Genomic DNA, 23345 nt, shown 5'->3' with positions numbered 1-23345 from the left:
AAGGTTGCTGCCAATGGGTGTGACACATTAATTTCTTCTGTGGGGTACACTGGACTCCACAAGGATTCACATTGGGGTGTAGAGTAGGATCTTGATCTGAGGCACCAACCGGCTCAAAGCTTTTGACTGTTCCCAAGATGCTCAGCGCATTCTCCTCTATAACCCCGCTTCCATGAACAGGGAGCTCAGTTTGTAGTTGGTGCCTTCAGTAGCAGGCCACTTAACAGGGGCCTGCCTCAGGCAGCCTATTCTTAGCTATTAATTTTGACAAGAAAATAAGAACTTTTTTTATGAGAATCTACAAGGGCTGCAGCAGGCTAGGTCTAATAGACATCTTTACTGCAGCTTCATCACTCCCAGCGGCGCTGTATACTCCCGTGCCCTGGTTGCTGGGTCACTGCAGCGGAGGCTCCGGTTTCTTCCTAAGGTCAGTCACACACGCACCGCCCTTCCGGATCACGAGGCCGCTGATGAAGGGGAGCGTGGCCGTAGGGGGTGGACCGTGTGCGCACTGGCGTGGACACTGATTACTGGGCTGCCGCTCCACGAGCCACCAGGTACAGTTAAGGAGCACAGGTCTGGGGTTTTTTCTCCCATATTAAACCAATTTTGTACTGCCCGCAGCGCATTGTGATAGGTAATAGGGCCTGATTCAGGTTGGATTGCAATCACAGTAAGCGATCCAACTGCAAAAATTGCTAAGAGCATACGCATGTGCCTGCATTTTCTGCGGCACCCCGCAGAGAATGCGATCGCCTCTGCCTGTCAATCGGGGCAGGGGGGGAGAGGGGGGTCAGCAACACTCCATTTCCAAGTCAGGGATGGAGCGGTGCGGGGGCAAGGCTTCAAAATGGGGTCTGCAACGGAGGAGACACAGGGGGCGTGGTCACAGCGGCTGTATGACATCACATTCAGCCGCTGTGATCACAAAAATGGTGGCGGCTTCCTGCGCGCACATACAGTCTGCACCAGCAGGAGGCTACACCATTTTTTATGATCACGCTGAACTGCAGTGCGACTGCAATTACAGATTGGTCAAGAAGGGAGGCGTCATGCTGGGTGGCCATGTCCTGTCACTGTGCAGGAGCCAGCACCGCTCACACACTAGTCCCCGGGTGCAGCCCCCAACCCCCGGGACACCCGGAGCAACAAAATGTAGATTCAGGCCACCAGGCCACGCCCCTACCTATGAAACCATGCCTCCTTTTTACCATTGCGCTGCTTATCTGCGCGCACTGCATTACAATCTCCTTCGCCACCTCTCTGGGTGTCACCAGTGATAGTGACACCTCTGCCATGCTTGTAGCAGCTGGTCCTAAGATCTACGCCTCAAGCCCTGAGTGTTTGCCCTTGTGACTTGTTGATCATCATAGCGAAGCAGATGCTTACAGAAAACTGCAGGGGCTTAGATTGAAAATAAAAAAATATATGGGTATAAGGTAGAGAGGAGCGGGTTCGGTTCTCCGAGAACCGAATTCCCCACGAACTCCACGTGGTTTACACTGGTCCGAGGCAGGCTCGGTTGTTCCCGCCTGACTCGGAAAACCTGAACAAGGGAAAATGTCATCATCCCGCTGTCGGATTCTCGCGAGATTCGGATTTCATATAAAGAGCTGCGCGTTGCCGCCATTTTTACTCGTGCATTGAAGAGGGAGCGGAGAGGACGTGGCTATGTTCTCTCAGTGGAAATCTCAATATCAGTGCTCAGTATCAGTGGTTACTTATTGCTGCACAGTAATACTATTAGTGTGTCTCTCCTGCTCAGTGTCAGTTCTCAGTAGTATCCTCATCAGTGCTCAGTATCACTGCTCATTGTCTTGTGCTGCATTGTGGTGCTCAGCATACTACAGTACATTACTAATAGTCCAGTGCTGCATCTTGCTGCTCAGTGTCAGTTCTAGTATCCTCATCAGTGCTCACTATCACTGCTCATTACATTGTGGTGTTCTGTATACTACAGTAACATAGTAATATAGTAACATATAGTAATATAGTTTTTGAGGTTGAAAAGAGGCAAATTGCCCATCGTGTTCAACCTGTTTTAAGTTGTGATGATTCTACATACTTGCTGAATAATGTTTTATGACTAGTTAACTACTACAACTCATGTTACCCCCGGATTAACCATGTTGATATTTTAAGTATTATAACCTTGGATAGCTTTTTCATTCAGAAATGTATCCATTCCTTTTTTAAATCCAATTACAGAGTCCGCCATTACCACCTTCCCTGGCAGGGAATTCCACATCCTGATTGCCCTAACAGTGAAGATCATAGTATCTCACCTGGCAGGTAAGTAGGAGTTGGGCTAGAGCTGTGGAGGATTGCTGCTTGGGCACCCCCTGTCAAGTGAAGGAGATCCAACTGAGGCAGCACAAGGGAACTCTCGAAAGAAGAACAAGGCTAGAGGAAGATCTGAGACAAAGAAATCTGACTTTTACCAGAGCTGACCAGAGGAAAGCACAAACACAGTCCCCCACTACCACAAATAATGCAGTCGAGTTTCCCACATTTGGGGAAATCACAGGGGTCAGCATACCCAGAATGCAATGAATGAACCTCACCCTGGGAGAACAATCTTCATGACCAAGGTATCTCCTATGCAAAATAAGTATGATTTGGGATAGGGCTGGGGAGGGCCGCTGCTCAGGCACATCTCTGTCAAGTAAAGGAGATTCAACTGAGGCAGCACAAGGGAACTCTCATCTGGGGACAACAACTGCAGGGAGAACACATATTTTCAGATGAACATGGGAGGGCAGAAGGCTGCCTAAAACTGAAGCACCCCCAAACAACGAACCAAATGCAACTACTAGTGCAAGCATTCCTGGGGGAAGGCCTGCAGCAGATGGATTTGCATATGGTGATGTCATCCAAGCAGTGGGTCAAAGTTGGCTTCAACCCTCGTCTGCATATGAAAAGAAAAAAGGGGTGTGCAGGGCATGGCGGCCTTTTGCGGCGCTTGGATGACCCCTAGTTCGCATTAAACACCTCCACCCTCCTTCGGTGTGGGGCTCATGTTGGCTATGCCCCAGCCCCTGAAGCATTTAAGCTGATTTCTTGCAGCAGCTGGGCACTGTAACAGCTCCAGAGCTGCTCTGTAAAGCAAGTAAAAGGGTGTGGGCCCTGCAGCACTACCTGTAGTTTGCATTGTGCGTTGGAAGGCACAAAGTAAGCAGATGGGAGAAGTCAGGATAGTGCACAAGGGTATAGAAGGGAGGGGCTCAAGAAAAAAGAAGTGGAAACAGACAGCAAACTAGGCTGGAGAGAGACCTGAGACAAAGAGATCTGAATTATATGAGAGCCGACCAGGGGAAACACAAATTATGCAGTCAAGTTTCCCACATTTGGGGAAATCGCAGGGGCAGCACACCCAGAGTGCAATGGGTGAGCCTTGCCCTGGGAGAAGCATCTTCATGATCATAGTATCTCACCTGGCAGGTAAGTAGGAGTTGGGCTAGAGCTGGGGAGGGTCGCTGCTCGGGCACCCCCCTGTCAAGTGAAGGAGATCCAACTGAGGCAGCACAAGGGAACTCTCGAAAGAAGAACAAGGCTAGAGGAAGATCTGAGACAAAGAAATCTGACATTTACCAGAGCTGACCAGAGGAAAGCACAAACACAGTCCCCCACTACCACAAATAATGCAGTTGAGTTTCCCACATTTGGGGAAATCACAGGGGTCAGCATACCCAGAATGCAAAGAATGAACCTAACCCTGGGAGAACAATCTTCATGACCATGGTATCTCCTATGCAAAATAAGTATGATTTGGGATAGGGCTGGGGAGGGCCGCTGCTCAGGCACATCTCTGTCAAGTAAAGGAGATTCAACTGAGGCAGCACAAGGGAACTCTCATCTGGGGACAACAACTGCAGGGAGAACACATATTTTCAGATGAACATGGGAGGGCAGAAGGCTGCCTAATACTGAAGCACCCCCAAACAACAAACCAAATGCAACAACTAGTGCAAGCATTCCTGGGGGAAGGCCTGCAGCAGATGGATTTGAATATGGTGATGTCATCCAAGCAGTGGGTCAAAGTTGGCTTCAACCATCGTCTGCATATGAAAAGAATAAAGGGGTGTGCAGGGCATGGCGGCCTTTTGCGGCGCTTGGATGACCCCTAGTTCGCATTAAACACCTCCACCCTCCTTCGGTGTGGGGCTCATGTTGGCTATGCCCCAGCCCCTGAAGCATTCAAGCTGATTTCTTGCAGCAGCTGGGCACTGTAACAGCTCCAGAGCTGCTCTGTAAAGCAAGTAAAAGGGTGTGGGCCCTGCAGCACTACCTGTAGTTTGTATTGTGCGTTGGAAGGCACAAAGTAAGCAGACGGGAGAAGTCAGGATAGTGCACAAGGGTATAGAAGGGAGGGGCTCAAGAAAAAAGAAGTGGAAACAGACAGCAAACTAGGCTGGAGAGAGACCTGAGACAAAGAGATCTGAATTATATGAGAGCCGACCAGGGGAAACACAAATTATGCAGTCAAGTTTCCCACATTTGGGGAAATCGCAGGGGCAGCACACCCAGAGTGCAATGGGTGAGCCTTGCCCTGGGAGAAGCATCTTCATGATCATAGTATCTCACCTGGCAGGTAAGTAGGAGTTGGGCTAGAGCTGGGGAGGGTCGCTGCTCGGGCACCCCCCTGTCAAGTGAAGGAGATCCAACTGAGGCAGCACAAGGGAACTCTCGAAAGAAGAACAAGGCTAGAGGAAGATCTGAGACAAAGAAATCTGACTTTTACCAGAGCTGACCAGAGGAAAGCACAAACACAGTCCCCCACTACCACAAATAATGCAGTTGAGTTTCCCACATTTGGGGAAATCACAGGGGTCAGCATACCCAGAATGCAATGAATTAACCTAACCCTGGGAGAACAATCTTCATGACCATGGTATCTCCTATGCAAAATAAGTATGATTTGGGATAGGGCTGGGGAGGGCCGCTGCTCAGGCACATCTCTGTCAAGTAAAGGAGATTCAACTGAGGCAGCACAAGGGAACTCTCATCTGGGGACAACAACTGCAGGGAGAACACATATTTTCAGATGAACATGGGAGGGCAGAAGGCTGCCTAATACTGAAGCACCCCCAAACAACAAACCAAATGCAACAACTAGTGCAAGCATTCCTGGGGGAAGGCCTGCCGCAGATGGATTTGCATATGGTGATGTCATCCAAGCAGTGGGTCAAAGTTGGTTCAAACACCTTTGCAAAGTTCTATAAGTTTGATACCCTGGCTGAGGAGGACCTCCTGTTTGCTCAATCGGTGCTGCAAAGTCATCCGCACTCTCCTGCCCGTTTGGGAGCTTTGGTATAATCCCCATGGTCCTTACGGAGTCCCCAGCATCCTCTAGGACGTAAGAGAAAATAAGATTTTAAACCTACCGGTAAATCTTTTTCTCGTAGTCCGTAGAGGATGCTGGGTGCCCGTCCCAAGTGCGGTCTACTTCTGCAAGACTTGTATATAGTTATTGCTTACATAAGGGTTATATGTTAGTTTTCATCGGTCTTGGACTGATGCTATGTTGTTTTCATACTGTTAACTGGGTAGTATATCACAAGTTATACGGTGTGATTGGTGTGGCTGGTATGAATCTTGACCTTGGATTAACAAAAATCCTTTCCTCGTACTGTCCGTCTCCTCTGGGCACAGTTTCTCTAACTGAGGTATGGAGGAGGGGCATAGAGGGAGGAGCCAGTGCACACCCAGATCTAAAGTCTTTCTTAAAGTGCCCATGTCTGCTGCGGGGCCCGTCTATCCCCCATGGTCCTTACGGAGTCCCCATCATCCTCTACGGACTACGAGAGAAAAAAATTACCGGTAGGTTTAAAATGTTATTTTTTTCTCTGCAACCCACTGCTAAATTGTGCTTCCTAGCTGTTTTTTATAAAATCACTTAATTAAATCTAACTCTGATTACGTCAGAGAAGGCCAGGTACCCTACACCATAAGAGGGGGTTTGAAATTTTGACTTGTCTACTTAAAGATCACCAAAATCTGATGACAAGGTCAATTACATCCCTGGGTGGGATTGAACCACCAACCTTTTGGTTAATAGCCCATGTAAGTGCAAGAAATCCTGAAGCACTCACTCATCATGGGAAAGTACCAATGTGTTTCTTACAAAAATTCTCCAGATTATTGACTTTTTAAAGTTTTTCTAGGAAACGTTCTAGATGAATGCTTATTAGCCTTTGTCAGTATTGACTTGCGCAAGGTGTCTCTGTGGCGCAATCGGTTAGCATGTTTGGCTATTAACCAAAAGGTTGGTGGTTCAATCCCACCCAGGGATGTAATTGACCTTGTAATCAGATTTTGGTGATCTTTAAGTAGACAAGTCAAAATTTCAAAAACCCCCCTTATGGTGTAGGGTACCTGGCCTTCTCTGATGTAATCAGAGTTAGATTTGATTAAGTGATTTTATAAAAAAACAGCTAGGAAGCACAATTTAGCAGTGAGTTGCAGAGAAAAAAAATTATGCTGGCAGAAAAGTCCAATTGAGTGATTAAACAGCTCTTCATTTTCTGATTTTATGTTTATGCTAACAAATTTGCTCTCTGAAAAGTGTCCACAAAGCCAAGTCTCTGATTAACACCTTTGTAGGAATGGTTTTTCACCTATTACTGAATTAAACTTGCTTCATTGGAAAGGCATCAAAGATGCATCCTCATTTCAATGTCTACTGAAATAATACAGGTTGACACCAGGAAACGTCACTGCATCCTTGCTGCTTCCTCATGGGGAAGTCTGTTTAATGTGAAAACAAGGTGATATCTAATCAGCACACAGGTAAGGAATTAAGAAAATCTTTCTTTATGGGTGAAGATGTTTCTCACAAATTGTTGTCCCAATGCATCATTGAAATTCAAGATGGAAGATGATTTTCATATATCACTTGTACATTTTGCATTGCTCTTCTGGTGACAATGTAGTTTGTTTTTGTCAATTACCATTTCAGTAATAGGGTAAAGAAAATTAAGTGGATTTTTTAAAGAAAACAATGCTGTCAATATACTATTAAAACAAATTAAAATGATAAAAGTTATTGTACTTTAAGTAAAAATAAAAGTGCCAAAATATCAATCCCAGTTTTTGATTACTTTAATTATAAAAAAAAAAATGCACATAGCAGAGGATAGTTTCGATCAATCGACCTCTGGGTTATGGGCCCAGCATGCTTCCATTGCACTACTCTGCTGCTCATGGAAGTGTCAGAGATCCTGAAGACTAAATTGATTAAAGGCCTTAAAGTACTGGACTATAAGGAAAGACTTACTAGGCTGAATATTTATACACTAGAAAAGAGGTGCCTAAGAGGAGATATTATTAATATCTTCAAATATGTAAAGATACATAACAAAGAGTTATCAGAGGAATTATTTATTAAAAGAACACGTGGTCACTCGCTGCGACTGGAGGAAAGTTCAGAACGCAATGGAGGAAAGGTTTCTTCACTGTTAGGGCAATCAGGATGTGGAATTCCCTGCCAGGGAAGGTGGTAATGGCGGACTCTGTAATTGGATTTAAAAAAGGAATGGATACATTTCTGAATGAAAAAGCTATCCAAGGTTATAATACTTAAAATATCAACATGGTTAATCCGGGGGTAACATGAGTTATAGTAGCTAACTAGTCATAAAACATTATTCAGCAAGTATGTAGAATCATCACAACTTAAAACAGGTTGAACACGATGGGCAATTTGCCTCTATTCAACCTCAAAAACTATGTTACTATATTACTATGTTATTGTAGTATACAGAACACCACAATGCAATGAGCAGTGATAGTGAGCACTGATGAGGATACTAGAACTGACACTGAGCAGCAAGATGCAGCACTGGACTATTAGTAATGTACTGTATTATGCTGAGCAACACAATGCAGCACAAGACAATGAACAGTGATACTGAGCACTGATGAGGATACTACTGAGAACTGACACTGAGCAGGAGAGACACACTACTAGTATTACTGAGCAGCAATAAGTAACCACTGATACTGAGCACTGATATTGAGATTTCCACTGAGAGAACATAGCCACGTCCTCTCCGCTCTCTCTTCAATGCACGAGTAAAAATGGCAGCAACGCGCAGCTCTTTATATGGAATCCGAATCTCGCGAGAATCCGACAGCGGGATGATGACATTTTCCCTTGTTCAGGTTTTCCGAGTCAGGCGGGAACAACCGAGCCTGCCTCGGACCAGTGTAAACCACGTGGAGTTCGTGGGGAATTCGGTTCTCGGAGAACCGAACCCGCTCCTCTCTACCTTATACCCTATCAATTTTTTTATTTTCAATCTAAGCCCCTGCAGTTTTCTGTAAGCATCTGCTTCGCTATGATGATCAACAAGTCACAAGGGCAAACACTCAGGGTTTGAGGCGTAGATCTTAGGACCAGCTGCTACAAGCATGGCAGAGGTGTCACTATCACTGGTGACACCCAGAGAGGTGGCGAGGGAGATTGTAATGCAGTGCGCGCAGATAAGCAGTGCAATGGTAAAAAGGAGGCATGGTTTCATAGGTAGGGGCGTGGCCTGGTGGCCTGAATCTACATTTTGTTGCTCCGGGTGTCCCGGGGGTTGGGGGCTGCACCCGGGGACTAGTGTGTGAGTGGTGCTGGCTCCTGCAAAGTGACAGGGCATGGCCACCCAGCATGACGCCTCCCTTCTTGACCATGCTGTAATTGCAGTCGCACTGCAGTTCAGCGTGATCATAAAAAATGGTGTAGGCTCCTGCTGGTGCAGACTGTATGTGCGCGCAGGAAGCCGCCACCATTTTTGTGATCACAGCGGCTGAATGTGATGTCATACAGTCGCTGTGACCACGCCCCCTGTGTCTCCTCCGTTGCAGACCCCATTTTGAAGCCTTGCCCCCGCACCGCTCCATCCCTGACTTGGAAATGGAGTGTTGCTGACCCACCTCTCCCCCCCTTCCCCGCCCCGATTGACAGGCAGAGGCGATCACATTCTCTGCGGGGTGCCGCAGAAAATGCAGGCACATGCGTATGCTCTTAGCAATTTTTGCAGTTGGATCGCTTATTGTGATTGCAATCCAACCTGAATCAGGCCCTATTACCTATCACAATGCGCTGCGGGCAGTACAAAATTGGGTTAATATAGGAGAAAAACCCCCAGACCTGTGCTCCTTAACTGTACCTGGTGGCTAGTGGAGCGGCTGCCCAGTAATCAGTGTCCACCGCAGTGCGCACACGGCCCACCCCCTACGGCCTCGCTCCCCTTCAGCAGCGGCCTCGTGATCCGGAAGGGTGGTGTGTGTGTGACTGACCTTAGGATGAAACCGGAGCCTCCGCTGCAGTGACCCAGCAACCAGGGCACGGGAGTATACAGCGCCGCTGGGAGTGATGAAGCTGCAGTAAAGATGTCTATTAGACCTAGCCTGCTGCAGCCCTTGTAGATTCTCATAAAACAAGTTCTTCTTTTCTTGTCAAAATTAATAGCTAAGAATAGGCTGCCTGAGGCAGGCCCCTGTTAATTGGCCTGCTACTGAAGGCACCAACTACAAACTGAGCTCCCTGTTCATGGAAGCGGGGTTATAGAGGAGAATGCACTGAGCTTCTTGGGAACAGTCAAAAGCTTTGAGCCGGTTGGTGCCTCAGATCAAGATCCTACTCTACACCCCAATGTGAATCCTTGTGGAGTCCAGTGTACCCCACAGAAGAAATTAATGTGTCACACCCATTGGCAGCAACCTTAGAATAGCTGCTGACGGGCACAATTGAGAAAGGAAGGGGGGGGGGACATTTGAATCCAGCACATAGATGCAATTCAAATATGTAATTCGTACCTTCCTATTTTAAAATATAATGGATGAACCTCACCCTGTGAGAACAATCTTCATGATCAAGAGATCTCATATGCAAAATAAATATGAGTTGGGATAGGGCTGGGGAGGGCTGCTCGGGCAGCACCTCCCCCGTCAAGTTAAGGAGATTCAACTGAGGAAGCACAAGGGAACTCTCGTCTGGGGACAACAACTGCAGGGAGACCACATCTTTTCAGATGAACATGGGAGGGCGGAAGGCTGCCTAATACTGAAGCACCATATGCAACAACTAGTACAAGCATTCCTGGGGGAAGGTCTGCAGCAGTCGGATTTGCATACGGTGATGTTATCCAAGCAGTGGGCCAAAGTTGACTGGAACCCTCATCTGCATATGAAAAGAGAAAAGGGGCATGCAGGGCATGGCGGCCTTTTGCAGTGCTTGGATGACCCCTAGTTCACATTAAACACCCCCACCCTCCTTTGGTGTGGGGCTCATGTTGGCCATGCCCCATCCCCTGAAGCATTCAAGCTGATTTCTTGCAGCAGCTGGGCACTGTAACAGCTCCAGAGCTGTTCTGTAAGGCAAGTAAAAGGGTGTGGGCCCTGCAGCACCACCTGTAGTTCGCATTGTGCGTTGGAAGGCACAAAGTAAGCAGACGGGAGGAGAAGTCAGGATAGTGCGCAAGGGCATTCTTTTCTCTTAGTCCGTAGAGGATGCTGGGATCACATTAAGAACCATGGGGTATAGACGGGATCCGCAAGAGACATGGGCACTTTAAGACTTTCAAAGGGTGTGAACTGGCTCCTCCCTCTATGCCCCTCCTCCAGACTCCAGTTATAGGAACTGTGCCCAGGGAGACGGACATTTCGAGGAAAGGATTTATTGTTAAACTAAGGTGAGCATCTTACCAGCTCACACCTTAAACATGCCGCAGAACGTGGTATTCAACAGAACACAAGCCAACGGCATGAACAATTGCAGCAAAAAGCTGACCAGAACCATAACACAACATGTGTATAACCACAAGTAATAACTGCAGACACAGTATGGACTGGGACGGGTGCCCAGCATCCTCTACAGACTAAGAGAAAAGGATTTACCGGTAGGTATTAAAATCCTATTTTCTCATACGACCTAGAGGATGCTGGGGTCACATTAAGAACCATGGGGTTATACCAAAGCCCTTGAACGGGTGGGAGAGTGCGTACGACTCTGCAGCACCGAATGACCCAACTTAAGGTTATCATCAGCCAAGGTATCAAACTTGTAAAACTTAGCAAAAGTGTTTACTAAATAGCTGCTCGGCAAAGTTGCAATGCCGAGACTCCCCGACCAGCTGCCAAGGATGAACCCACCTTTCTAGTAGAATGGGTCTTCACCTACTTCAGTAACGGCAATCCTGCCGTGGAACGAGCATGCTGAATCTTACCACAGATCCAGCGCATAATGGTCTGCATGGAAGCAGGACACCAAATCCTGTTGGGAGCATACAGGACAAACAGAGCCTCTGTTTTCCTAATCTGAACCGTTCTGGTGACATACATTTTCAAAGTTCTGACCACAGCCAGAGACTTTGACTCAACGAAGGTGTCAGTGGCCAAAGGCACCATGTGGAAAGATGAACCACCTTCGGCAGAAATTGTTGACGTGTCCTCAATTCTGCTCTATCTTCATGAAAGATCAAATAAAGGCTCTTGTGATACTGCATGGTTTGTACTGTTTTCCATGTGCTCCCAGACCTTTAAGCAAGTAGCATGGTCAAGAAAGTTCTGTTTGAAAAGAAACAACATTTACTGTCATTGTTATGCAAATAAACTTACATTAAAGCTAACAAGAAAGCACACTCGTTCTGTCTTTAAACTGATAAAAGAAACCCCAATAATATGGGGCATGCAAAAATTGAGATAAAACTCAGTTTTGCTCCTCTCCACGGAAATCTTTAATAAAAGGCGAAATATTTGTTAGTTCTGAAGAGAAACCAGAGCATGACCAAGATTCCACCTGTCGCCTGAGTGCCATGCCAGCAGTTCTCATTCAGCTGAAAGTGAGCACCCAATTTGAATGAAAGAAAGCAGATTTCTCACCAGGCTTCCCCTTGCTATAAACATGGTTTGTACTCTTTTCCATGTGCTCCCAGATCTTTCAAGCAATTAGTGTGGTCAAGAAAGTTCTGTTTGAAAAGAAACAAACATTTACTGTCATTTCTATGCAAATGAGCTTACATTAAAGCACACTCGTTCTATCTTTAAACCGATAAAATAAAATCCCAATAAGATGGGGCATGCAAAAATTGAGATAAAACTCAGTTTTGCTCCTCTCCACGGAAATCTTTAGTAAAAGGCGAAAGATTTGTTCGTTCTGAAGAGAAACCAGAACATGACCAAGATTCCACCTGTCGCCTGAGTGCCATGCCAGCAGTCCTCATTCAGCTCAAAGTGAGCACCCAATTTGAAAGAAAGAAAGCAGATTTCTCACCAGGCTTCCCCTTGCTATAAACATGGTTTGTACTCTTTTCCATGTGCTCCCAGATCTTTCAAGCATTTAGTATAGTCAAGAAAGTTCTGTTTGAAAAGAAACAAACATTTACTGTCATTTCTATGCAAATGAGCTTACATTAAAGCACACTCGTTCTATCTTTAAACCGATAAAAGAAACCCCAATAAGACGGAGCATGCAAAAATTGAGATAAAACTCAGTTTTGCTCCTCTCCACGGAAATCTTTAGTAAAAGGCGAAAGATCTGTTCGTTTTGAAGAGAAACCAGAGTATGACTAAGATTCCACCTGTCGCCTGAGTGCCATGCCAGCAGTCCTCATTCAGCGCAAAGTGAGCACCCAATTTGAAAGAAAGAAAGCAGATTTCTCACCAGGCTTCCCCTTGCTATAAGCATGGTTTGTACTCTTTTCCATGTGCTCCCAGATCTTTCAAGCAATTAGAATGGTCAAGAAAGTTCTGCTTGAAAAGAAACAGACATTTATAGTCATTGTTATGCAAATAAACTTACATTAAAGCTAACAAGAAACTGATAAAAGAAACACCAATAATATGGGGCATGCAAAAATTGAGATAAAACTCAGTTTTGCTCCTCTCCACAGAAATCTTTAATAAAAGGCGAAAGATTTGTTCGTTCTGAAGAGAAACCAGAGCATGACCAAGATTCCACCTGTCGCCTAAATGCTGTGCCAGCAGTCCTCATTCAGATCAAAGTGAGCGCCCAACTTGAAAGTAAGCAGATTTCTCACCTGGCTTCTCCTTGCTATAAGCATGGTTTGTACTGTATTCCATGTGCTCCCAGATCTTTCAAGCAAGTAGCATGGTCAAGAAAGTTCTGTTTGAAAAGAAACAAACATTTACTGTCATTTCTATGCAAATGAGCTTACATTAAAGCACACTCATTCTATCTTTAAACCGATAAAAGAAACCCCAAAAAGATGGGGCATGCAAAAATTGAGATAAAACTCGGTTTTGCTCCTCTCCACGGAAATCTTTAATAAAAGGCGAAAGATTTGTTCGTTCTGAAGAGAAACCAGAGCATGACCAAGATTTTTATCTGAAAATATGTGTTCTCCCTGCAGTTGTTGTCCCCAGATGAGAGTTCCCTTGTGCTGCCTCAGTTGAATCTCCTTTACTTGACAGAGATGTGCCTGAGCAGCGGCCCTCCCCAGCCCTATCCCAAATCATACTTATTTTGCATAGGAGATACCATGGTCATGAAGATTGTTCTCCCAGGGTGAGGTTCATTCATTGCATTCTGGGTATGCTGACCCCTGTGATTTTCCCAAATGTGGGAAACTCGCTTTTATACCCTTGTGCACTATCCTGACTTCTCCGCCTGTCTGCTTACTTTGTGCCTTCCAATGCACAATGCAAACTACAGGTAGTGCTGCAGGGCCCACACCCTTTTACTTGCCTTACAGAGCAGCTCTGGAGCTGATACAGTGCCAAGCTGCTGCAAGAAATCAGCTTGAATGCTTCAGGGGATGGGGCATGGCCAACATGAGCCCCACACCGAAGGAGGGTGGGGGTGTTTAATGCGAACTAAGGGTCATCCAAGCGCCGCAAAAGGCAGCCATGCCCTGCATACCCCTTTTCTCTTTTCATATGCAGATGAGGGTTCCAGCCAACTTTGGCCCACTGCTTGGATGACATCACCGTATGCAAATCCGTCTTCTGCAGAACTTCCCCCAGGAATGCTTGCACTAGTTGTTGCATTTGGTTTGTTGTTTGGGGGTGCTTCAGTATTAGGCAGCCTTCTGCCCTCCCATGTTCATCTGAAAATATGTGTTCTCCCTGCAGTTGTTGTCCCCAGATGAGAGTTCCCTTGTGCTGCCTCAGTTGAATCTCCTTTACTTGACAGAGATGTGCCTGAGCAGCGGCCCTCCCAGCCCTATCCCAAATCATACTTATTTTGCATAGGAGACACCATGGTCATGAAGATTGTTCACCCAGGGTGAGGTTCATTCATTGCATTCTGGGTATGCTGACCCCTGTGATTTCCCCAAATGTGGGAAACTCGCCTGCATTTTTTGTGGTAGTGGGGGACTGTGTTTGTGTTTTCCTCTGGTCAGCTCTGGTAAAAGTCAGATTTCTTTGTCTCATATATTCCTCTAGCCTTGTTCTTCTTTCGAGAGTTCCCTTGTGCTGCCTCAGTTGGATCTCCTTCACTTGACAGGGGGGTGCCCGAGCAGTGACCCTCCCCAGCTCTAGCCCAACTCCTACTTACCTGCCAGGTGAGATACTATGATCATGAAGGTGCTTCTCCCAGGGCAAGGCTCACCCATTGCACTCTGGGTGTGCTGCTCCTGTGATTTCCCCAAATGTGGGAAACTTGATTGCATAATTTGTGTTTCCCCTGGTCGGCTCTCGTATAATTCAGATCTCTTTGTCTCAGGTCTCTCTCCAGCCTAGTTTGCTGTCTGTTTCCACTTCTCTTTTCTGGAGCCACTCCCTTCTATGCCCTTGCGCACTATCCTGACTTCTCCCGTCTGCTTACTTTGTGCCTTCCAACGCACAATGCGAACTACAGGTAGTGCTGCAGGGCCCACACCCTTTTAGTTGCCTTACAGAGCAGCTCAGGAGCTGTTACAGTGCCCAGCTGCTGCAAGAAATCAGCTTGAATGCTTCAGGGGCTGGGGCATAGCCAACATGAGCCCCACACCAAAGGAGGGTGGGGGTGTTTAATGCGAACTAGGGGTCATCCAAGCACCGCAAAAGGCCGCCATGCCCTGCATGCCCCTTTTCTCTTTTCATATGCAGATGAGGGTTCCAGCCAACTTTGGCCCACTGCTTGGATGACATCACCGTATGCAAATCCGTCTGCTGCAGACCTTCCCCCAGGAATGCTTGTACTAGTTGTTGCATATGGTTTGATATTTGATGGTGCTTCAGTATTAGGCAGCCTTCCGCCCTCCCATGTTCATCTGAAAAGATGTGGTCTCCCTGCAGTTGTTGTCCCCAGACGAGAGTTCCCTTGTGCTTCCTCAGTTGAATCTCCTTAACTTGATGGGGGAGGGGCTGCCCGAGCAGCCACCCTCCCCAGCCCTATCCCAACTCATACTTATTTTGCATATGAGATCTCTTGATCATGAAGATTGTTCTCACAGGGTGAAGTTCATCCATTATATTTTAAAATAGGAAGGTACAAATTACATATTTGAATTGCATCTATGTGCTGGATTCAAATGTCCCCCCCCCCCCTTCCTTTCTCAATTGTGCCCATCAGCAGCTATTCTAAGGTTGCTGCCAATGGGTGTGACACATTAATTTCTTCTGTGGGGTACACAGGACTCCACAAGGATTCACATTGGGGTGTAGAGTAGGATCTTGATCTGAGGCACCAACCGACTCAAAGCTTTTGACTGTTCCCAAGATGCTCAGCGCATCCTCCTCTATAACCCCGCTTCCATGAACAGGGAGCTCAGTTTGTAGTTGGTGCCTTCAGTAGCAGGCCACTTAACAGGGGCCTGCCTCAGGAAGCCAATTCTTAGCTATTCATTTTGACAAGAAAAGAAGAACTTGTTTTATGAGAATCTACAAGGGCTGCAGCAGGCTAGGTCTAATAGACATCTTTACTGCAGCTTCATCACTCCCAGCGGCGCTGTATACTCCCGTGCCCTGGTTGCTGGGTCACTGCAGCGGAGGCTCCGGTTTCTTCCTAAGGTCAGTCACACACACACCGCCCTTCCGGATCACGAGGCCGCTGATGAAGGGGAGCGTGGCCGTAGGGGGTGGACCGTGTGCGCACTGGCGTGGACACTGATTACTGGGCAGCCGCTCCACTAGCCACCAGGTACAGTTAAGGAGCACAGGTCTGGGGGTTTTTCTCCTATATTAAACCAATTTTGTACTGCCCGCAGCGCATTGTGATAGGTAATAGGGCCTGATTCAGGTTGGATTGCAATCACAATAAGTGATCCAACTGCAAAAATTGCTAAGAGCATACGCATGTGCCTGCATTTTCTGCGGCACCCCGCAGAGAATGCGATCGCCTCTGCCTGTCAATCGGGGCAGGGGGGGAGAGGGGGGTCAGCAACACTCCATTTCCAAGTCAGGGATGGAGCGGTGCGGGGGCAAGGCTTCAAAATGGGGTCTGCAATGGAGGAGACACAGGGGGCGTGGTCACAGCAGCTGTATGACATCACATTCAGCCGCTGTGATCACAAAAATGGTGGCGGCTTCCTGCGCGCACATACAGTCTGCACCAGCAGGAGGCTACACCATTTTTTATGATCACGCTGAACTGCAGTGCGACTGCAATTACAGCATGGTCAAGAAGGGAGGCGTCATGCTGGGTGGCCATAAGAGATGAGCGGGTTCGGTTCCTCGGAATCCGAACCCGCCCGAACTTCACCCTTTTTTGCTCGGGTCCGAGCAGACTCGGATCCTCTCGCCTTGCTCGGTTAACCCGAGCGCGCCCGAACGTCATCATCCCGCTGTCGGATTCTCACGAGACTTGGATTCTATTTAAGGAGCCGCGCGTCGCCGCCATTTTCACACGTGCATTGAGATTGATAGGGAGAGGACGTGGCTGGCGTCCTCTCCGTTTAGATTAGAAGATAGAGACGAGTGACATTTGATTTACTACTAATTTGGGGAGCAGTTGAACTTGTCAGGAGTACTCAGTAGTGCAGAGTTTTGCTGATAGTGACCACCAGTTTTATTATTTATAATCCGTTCTCTGCCTGAAAAAAAACGATACACATACCATATCTGTGCTCAGCCTCAGTGTGCTGCATGATATATCATCTATGTATATCTGACTGTGCTGAGTGCTCACTGCTCACACAGCTTAATTGTGGGGGAGACTGGGGAGCAGTTATAGCAGGAGTACAGTGCACACTTTTGCTGCCAGTGTGACCACCAGTATATTGTCTGCCTGAAAAAGTTAAACACTCCTGTGGTGTTTTTTTTTTATTCTATAAATGCATTCTGCTGACAGTGTCCAGCAGGTCCGTCATACATATATTATATAAATATTTACCTGCAGTAGTGTTATATTTTTTTTTTCATCTTTATCATCTCTATATTAGCAGACGCAGTACGGTAGTCCACGGCTGTGGCTATCTCTGTGTCGTCAGTGCTCGTCCATAATTGTATACCTACCTACCTGTGGTGGTTTTTTTTTTTCTATCTTCTTCATACTAGTAGTTTAGGAGTCTACTGACAGTGTCCACCAGGTCCATCATTATATTATATACCTACAGTAGTAATATATTTATTATATTATCTATACTAGCAGACGCAGTACGGTAGTCCACGGCTGTGGCTATCTCTGTGTCGTCAGTGCTCGTCCATAATTGTATACCTACCTACCTGTGGTGGGGTTTTTTTTTTATCTTCTTCATACTAGTAGTTTAGCAGTCTGCTGACAGTGTCCACCAGGTCCGTCATTATATTATATACCTACAGTAGTAATATATTTATTATATTATCTATACTAGCAGATGCAGTACGGTAGTCCACGGCTGTACCTACCTCTGTGTCGTCAGTGCTCGTCCATAATTGTATACCTACCTGTGGTGGGGTTTTTTTTTCTATCTTCTTCATACTAGTAGTTTAGGAGTCTGCTGACAGTGTCCACCAGGTCCGTCATTATATTATATACCTACAGTAGTAATATATTTAGTATATTATCTATACTAGCAGACGCAGTACGGTAGTCCACGGCTGTACCTACCTCTGTGTCGTCACTCGTCCATAATTGTATACCTAACTGTGGTGGGTTTTTTTTTCTATCTTCTTCATACTAGTAGTTTAGCAGTCTGCTGACAGTGTCCACCAGGTCCGTCATTATATTATATATACCTACAGTAGTTATATATATTTTTTTTTTATATCATTAATTATCATCTCTATACTAGCAGACGCAGTACGGTAGGCCACGGCTGTGGCTATCTCTGTGTCGTCAGTGCTCGTCCATAATTGTATACCTACCTACCTGTGGTGGAAGTTTTTTTCTATCTTCTTCATACTAGTAGTTTAGCAGTCTGCTGACAGTGTCCACCAGGTCCGTCATTATATTATATATACCTACAGTAGTTATATATATATTTTTTTTATATCATTAATTATCATCTCTATACTAGCAGACGCAGTACGGTAGTCCACGGCTGTAGCTACCTCTGTGTCGTCAGTCACTCGTCATCCATAAGTATACTAGTATCCATCCATCTCCATTGTTTACCTGAGGTGCCTTTTAGTTGTGCCTATTAAAATATGGAGAACAAAAATGTTGAGGTTCCAAAAATAGGGAAAGATCAAGATCCACTTCCACCTCGTGCTGAAGCTGCTGCCACTAGTCATGGCCGAGACGATGAAATTCCATCAACGTCGTCTGCCAAGGCCGATGCCCAATGTCATAGTACAGAGCATGTAAAATCCAAAACACAAAAGATCAGTAAAAAAATGACTCAAAAATCTAAATAAAAATCGTCGGAGGAGAAGCGTAAACTTGCCAATATGCCATTTACCACACGGAGTGGCAAGGAACGGCTGAGGCCCTGGCCTATCTTCATGGCTAGTGGTTCAGCTTCACATGAGGATGGAAGCACTCAGCCTCTCGCTAGAAAAATGAAAAGACTTAAGCTGGCAAAAGCACAGCAAAGAACTGTGCGTTCTTCAAAATCACAAATCCACAAGGAGAGTCCAATTGTGTCGGTTGCGATGCCTGACCTTCCCAACACTGGACGTGAAGAGCATGCACCTTCCACCATTTGCACGCCCCCTGCAAGTGCTGGAAGGAGCACCCGCAGTCCAGTTCCTGATAGTCAGATTGAAGATGTCAGTGTTGAAGTACACCAGGATGAGGAGAATATGGGTGTTGCTGGCGCTGGGGAGGAAATTGACAAGGAGGATTCTGATGGTGAGGTGGTTTGTTTAAGTCAGGCACCCGGCGAGACACCTGTTGTCCGTGGGAGGAATATGGCCATTGACATGCCTGGTGAAAATACCAAAAAAATCAGCTCTTCGGTGTGGAAGTATTTCAACAGAAATGCGGACAACAGGTGTCAAGCCGTGTGTTGCCTTTGTCAAGCTGTAATAAGTAGGGGTAAGGACGTTAACCACCTCGGAACATCCTCCCTTATACGTCACCTGCAGCGCATTCATCATAAGTCAGTGACAAGTTCAAAAACTTTGGGCGACAGCGGAAGCAGTCCACTGACCAGTAAATCCCTTCCTCTTGTAACCAAGCTCACGCAAACCACCCCACCAACTCCCTCAGTGTCAATTTCCTCCTTCCCCAGGAATGCCAATAGTCCTGCAGGCCATGTCACTGGCAATTCTGACGAGTTCTCTCCTGCCTGGGATTCCTCCGATGCATCCTTGAGTGTAACGCCTACTGCTGCTGGCGCTGCTGTTGTTGCTGCTGGGAGTCGATGGTCATCCCAGAGGGGAAGTCGTAAGACCACTTTTACTACTTCCACCAAGCAATTGACTGTCCAACAGTCCTTTGCGAGGAAGATGAAATATCACAGCAGTCATCCTGCTGCAAAGCGGATAACTGAGGCCTTGGCATCCTGGGCAGTGAGAAACGTGGTTCCGGTATCCATCATTACTTCAGAGCCAACTATAGACTTGATTGAGGTACTGTGTCCCCGGTACCAAATACTATCTAGGTTCCATTTCTCTAGGCAGGCGATACCGAAAATGTACACAGACCTCAGAAAAAGACTCACCAGTGTCCTAAAAAATGCAGTTGTACCCAATGTCCACTTAACCACGGACATGTGGACAAGTGGAGCAGGGCAGACTCAGGACTATATGACTGTGACAGCCCACTGGGTAGATGTATTGACTCCCGCCGCAAGAACAGCAGCGGCGGCACCAGTAGCAGCATCTCGCAAACGCCAACTCTTTCCTAGGCAGGCTACGCTTTGTATCACCGCTTTCCAGAATACGCACACAGATGAAAACCTCTTACGGCAACTGAGGAAGATCATCACAGAATGGCTTACCCCAATTGGACTCTCCTGTGGATTTGTGGCATCGGACAACGCCAGCAATATTGTGCGTGCATTATATCTGGGCAAATTCCAGCACGTCCCATGTTTTGCACATACCTTGAATTTGGTGGTGCAGAATTATTTAAAAAACGACAGGGGCGTGCAAGAGATGCTGTCGGTGGCCACAAGAATTGCGGGACACTTTCGGCGTACAGGCACCACGTACAGAAGACTGGAGCAACACCAAAAACGCCTGAACCTGCCCTGCCATCATCTGAAGCAAGAAGTGGAAACGAGGTGGAATTCAACCCTCTATATGCTTCAGAGGATGGAGGAGCAGCAAAAGGCCATTCAAGCCTATACATCTGACCACGATATAGGAGGTGGAATGCACCTGTCTCAAGCGCAGTGGAGAATGATTTCAACGTTGTGCAAGGTTCTGCAACCTTTTGAACTTGCCACACGTGAAGTCAGTTCAGACACTGCCAGCCTGAGTCAGGTCATTCCCGTCATCAGGCTTTTGCAGAAGAAGCTGGAGACATTGAAGGAGGAGCTAAGACAGAGCGATTCCGCTAGGCATGTGGGACTTGTGGATGGAGCCCTTCATTCGCTTAACCAGGATTCACGGGTGGTCAATCTGTTGAAATCAGAGCACTACATTTTGGCCACCGTGCTCGATCCTAGATTTAAAACCTACGTTGTATCTCTCTTTCCGGCAGACACAAGTCTGCAGGGGTTCAAAGACCTGCTGGTGAGAAAATTATCAAGTCAAGCGGAACTTGATCGGTCAACAGCTCCTCCTTCACAGTCTCCCGCAATTGGGGGTGCGAGGAAAAGGCTCAGAATTCCGAGCCCACCCGCTGGCGGTGATGCAGGGCAGTCTGGAGCGACTGCTGATGCTGACATCTGGTCCGGACTGAAGGACCTGCCAACGATTACGGACATGTCGTCTACTGTCACTGCATATGATTCTCTCACCATTGAAAGAATGGTGGAGGATTATATGAGTGACCGCATCCAAGTAGGCACGTCAGACAGTCCGTACGTATACTGGCAGGAAAAAGAGGCAATTTGGAGGCCCTTGCACAAACTGGCTTTATTCTACCTAAGTTGCCCTCCCACAAGTGTGTACTCCGAAAGAGTGTTTAGTGCCGCCGCTCACCTTGTCAGCAATCGGCGTACGAGGTTACTTCCAGAAAATGTGGAGAAGATGATGTTCATTAAAATGAATTATAATCAATTGCTCCGTGGAGACATTGACCAGCAGCAATTGCCTCCACAAAGTATACAGGGAGCTGAGATGGTGGATTCCAGTGGGGACGAATTGATAATCTGTGAGGAGGGGGATGTACACGGTGATGAATCGGAGGATGATGATGAGGTGGACATCTTGCCTCTATAGAGCCAGTTTGTGCAAGGAGAGATTTATTGCTTCTTTTTTGGTGGGGGTCCAAACCAACCCGTCATTTCAGTCACAGTCGTGTGGCAGACCCTGTCACTGAAATGATGGGTTGGTTAAAGTGTGCATGTCCTGTTTATACAACATAAGGGTGGGTGGGAGGGCCCAAGGCAATTCCACCTTGCACCTCTTTTTTCTTTTATTTTTCTTTGCGTCATGTGCTGTTTGGGGAGTGTTTTTTGGAAGGGCCATCCTGCGTGACACTGCAGTGCCACTCCTAGATGGGCCAGGTGTTTGTGTCGGCCACTTGGGTCGCTGAGCTTAGTCACACAGCTACCTCATTGCGCCTCTTTTTTTCTTTGCGTCATGTGCTGTTTGGGGAGTGTTTTTTGGAAGGGCCATCCTGCGTGACACTGCAGTGACACTCCTAGATGGGCCAGGTGTTTGTGTCGTCCACTTGGGTCGCTGAGCTTAGTCACACAGCTACCTCATTGCGCCACTTTTTTTCTTTGCGTCATGTGCTGTTTGGGGAGTGTTTTTTGGAAGGGCCATCCTGCGTGACACTGCAGTGCCACTCCTAGATGGGCCAGGTGTTTGTGTCGGCCACTTGGGTCGCTGAGCTTAGTCACACAGCTACCTCATTGCGCCTCTTTTTTTCTTTGCGTCATGTGCTGTTTGGGGAGTGTTTTTGGAAGGGCCATCCTGCGTGACACTGCAGTGCCACTCCTAGATGGGCCAGGTGTTTGTGTCGGCCACTTGGGTCGCTGAGCTTAGTCACACAGCTACCTCATTGCGCCTCTTTTTTTCTTTGCGTCATGTGCTGTTTGGGGAGTGTTTTTTGGAAGGGCCATCCTGCGTGACACTGCAGTGCCACTCCTAGATGGGCCAGGTGTTTGTGTCGGCCACTTGGGTCGCTGAGCTTAGTCACACAGCTACCTCATTGCGCCTCTTTTTTTCTTTGCGTCATGTGCTGTTTGGGGAGTGTTTTTTGGAAGGGCCATCATGCGTGACACTGCAGTGCCACTCCTAGATGGGCCAGGTGTTTGTGTCGGCCACTTGGGTCACTGAGCTTAGTCATCCAGCGACCTCGGTGCAAATTTTAGGACTAAAAATAATATTGTGAGGTGTGAGGTGTTAAGAATAGACTGAAAATTAGTGGAAATTATGGTTATTGAGGTTAATAATACTTTGGGATCAAAATGACTCCCAAATTCTATGATTTAAGCTGTTTTTTAGGGTTTTTTGAAAAAAACACCCGAATCCAAAACACACCCGAATCCGACAAAAAAAATTCGGTGAGGTTTAGCCAAAACGCGTTCGAACCCAAAACACGGCCGCGGAACCGAACCCAAAACCAAAACACAAAACCCGAAAAATTTCCGGTGCACATCTCTAGTGGCCATGCCATGTCACTGTGCAGGAGCCAGCACCACTCACACACTAGTCCCCGGTGCAGCCCCCAACCCCCGGGACACCCGGAGCAACAAAATGTAGATTCAGGCCACCAGGCCACGCCCCTACCTATGAAACCATGCCTCCTTTTTACCATTGCGCTGCTTATCTGCGCGCACTGCATTACAATCTCCCTCGCCACCTCTCTGGGTGTCACCAGTGATAGTGACACCTCTGCCATGCTTGTAGCAGCTGGTCCAAAGATCTACACCTCAAGCCCTGAGTGTTTGCCCTTGTGACTTGTTGATCATCATAGCAAAGCAGAT

At 47.0% G+C, this 23345-nt stretch overlaps 10 non-coding genes and 3 pseudogenes across 10 annotated transcripts; 3 read left to right on the top strand and 10 right to left on the bottom strand.

The window, feature by feature from the left end:
- Positions 1-2451: 2451 nt before the first annotated feature.
- On the bottom strand, positions 2452-2615 carry LOC135027016 (U1 spliceosomal RNA). Its single transcript, XR_010223558.1, has one exon. It is a non-coding gene; the product is annotated as a U1 spliceosomal RNA (small nuclear RNA).
- Positions 2616-3307: 692 nt separating this feature from the next.
- On the bottom strand, positions 3308-3449 carry LOC135026938 (U1 spliceosomal RNA; annotated as a pseudogene).
- A 152-nt stretch (positions 3450-3601) lies between these two features.
- On the bottom strand, positions 3602-3765 carry LOC135027014 (U1 spliceosomal RNA). The gene has a single exon (XR_010223556.1). It is a non-coding gene; the product is annotated as a U1 spliceosomal RNA (small nuclear RNA).
- Positions 3766-4457: 692 nt separating this feature from the next.
- LOC135026937 (U1 spliceosomal RNA) lies at positions 4458-4599 on the bottom strand (annotated as a pseudogene).
- A 152-nt stretch (positions 4600-4751) lies between these two features.
- LOC135026944 (U1 spliceosomal RNA) lies at positions 4752-4915 on the bottom strand. The gene has a single exon (XR_010223500.1). It is a non-coding gene; the product is annotated as a U1 spliceosomal RNA (small nuclear RNA).
- Positions 4916-11658: 6743 nt separating this feature from the next.
- On the bottom strand, positions 11659-11774 carry LOC135027011 (U5 spliceosomal RNA). The gene has a single exon (XR_010223553.1). It is a non-coding gene; the product is annotated as a U5 spliceosomal RNA (small nuclear RNA).
- A 275-nt stretch (positions 11775-12049) lies between these two features.
- On the bottom strand, positions 12050-12165 carry LOC135026999 (U5 spliceosomal RNA). The gene has a single exon (XR_010223542.1). It is a non-coding gene; the product is annotated as a U5 spliceosomal RNA (small nuclear RNA).
- A 274-nt stretch (positions 12166-12439) lies between these two features.
- Positions 12440-12555, bottom strand: LOC135026997 (U5 spliceosomal RNA). The gene has a single exon (XR_010223540.1). It is a non-coding gene; the product is annotated as a U5 spliceosomal RNA (small nuclear RNA).
- Positions 12556-12819: 264 nt separating this feature from the next.
- LOC135027006 (U5 spliceosomal RNA) lies at positions 12820-12935 on the bottom strand. The gene has a single exon (XR_010223549.1). It is a non-coding gene; the product is annotated as a U5 spliceosomal RNA (small nuclear RNA).
- A 270-nt stretch (positions 12936-13205) lies between these two features.
- LOC135027003 (U5 spliceosomal RNA) lies at positions 13206-13321 on the bottom strand. The gene has a single exon (XR_010223546.1). It is a non-coding gene; the product is annotated as a U5 spliceosomal RNA (small nuclear RNA).
- A 144-nt stretch (positions 13322-13465) lies between these two features.
- LOC135026987 (U1 spliceosomal RNA) lies at positions 13466-13593 on the top strand (annotated as a pseudogene).
- A 592-nt stretch (positions 13594-14185) lies between these two features.
- On the top strand, positions 14186-14349 carry LOC135026896 (U1 spliceosomal RNA). Its single transcript, XR_010223459.1, has one exon. It is a non-coding gene; the product is annotated as a U1 spliceosomal RNA (small nuclear RNA).
- A 152-nt stretch (positions 14350-14501) lies between these two features.
- LOC135026963 (U1 spliceosomal RNA) lies at positions 14502-14664 on the top strand. The gene has a single exon (XR_010223515.1). It is a non-coding gene; the product is annotated as a U1 spliceosomal RNA (small nuclear RNA).
- Positions 14665-23345: the final 8681 nt, after the last annotated feature.

The sequence above is a fragment of the Pseudophryne corroboree genome, unplaced genomic scaffold (genome assembly GCF_028390025.1).
Source record: "Pseudophryne corroboree isolate aPseCor3 unplaced genomic scaffold, aPseCor3.hap2 scaffold_451, whole genome shotgun sequence".
NCBI lineage: Eukaryota > Metazoa > Chordata > Amphibia > Anura > Myobatrachidae > Pseudophryne > Pseudophryne corroboree.
The sequence above is the reverse complement of the archived record's forward strand: the minus strand, read 5'-3'. Positions and strand labels throughout refer to the sequence as shown.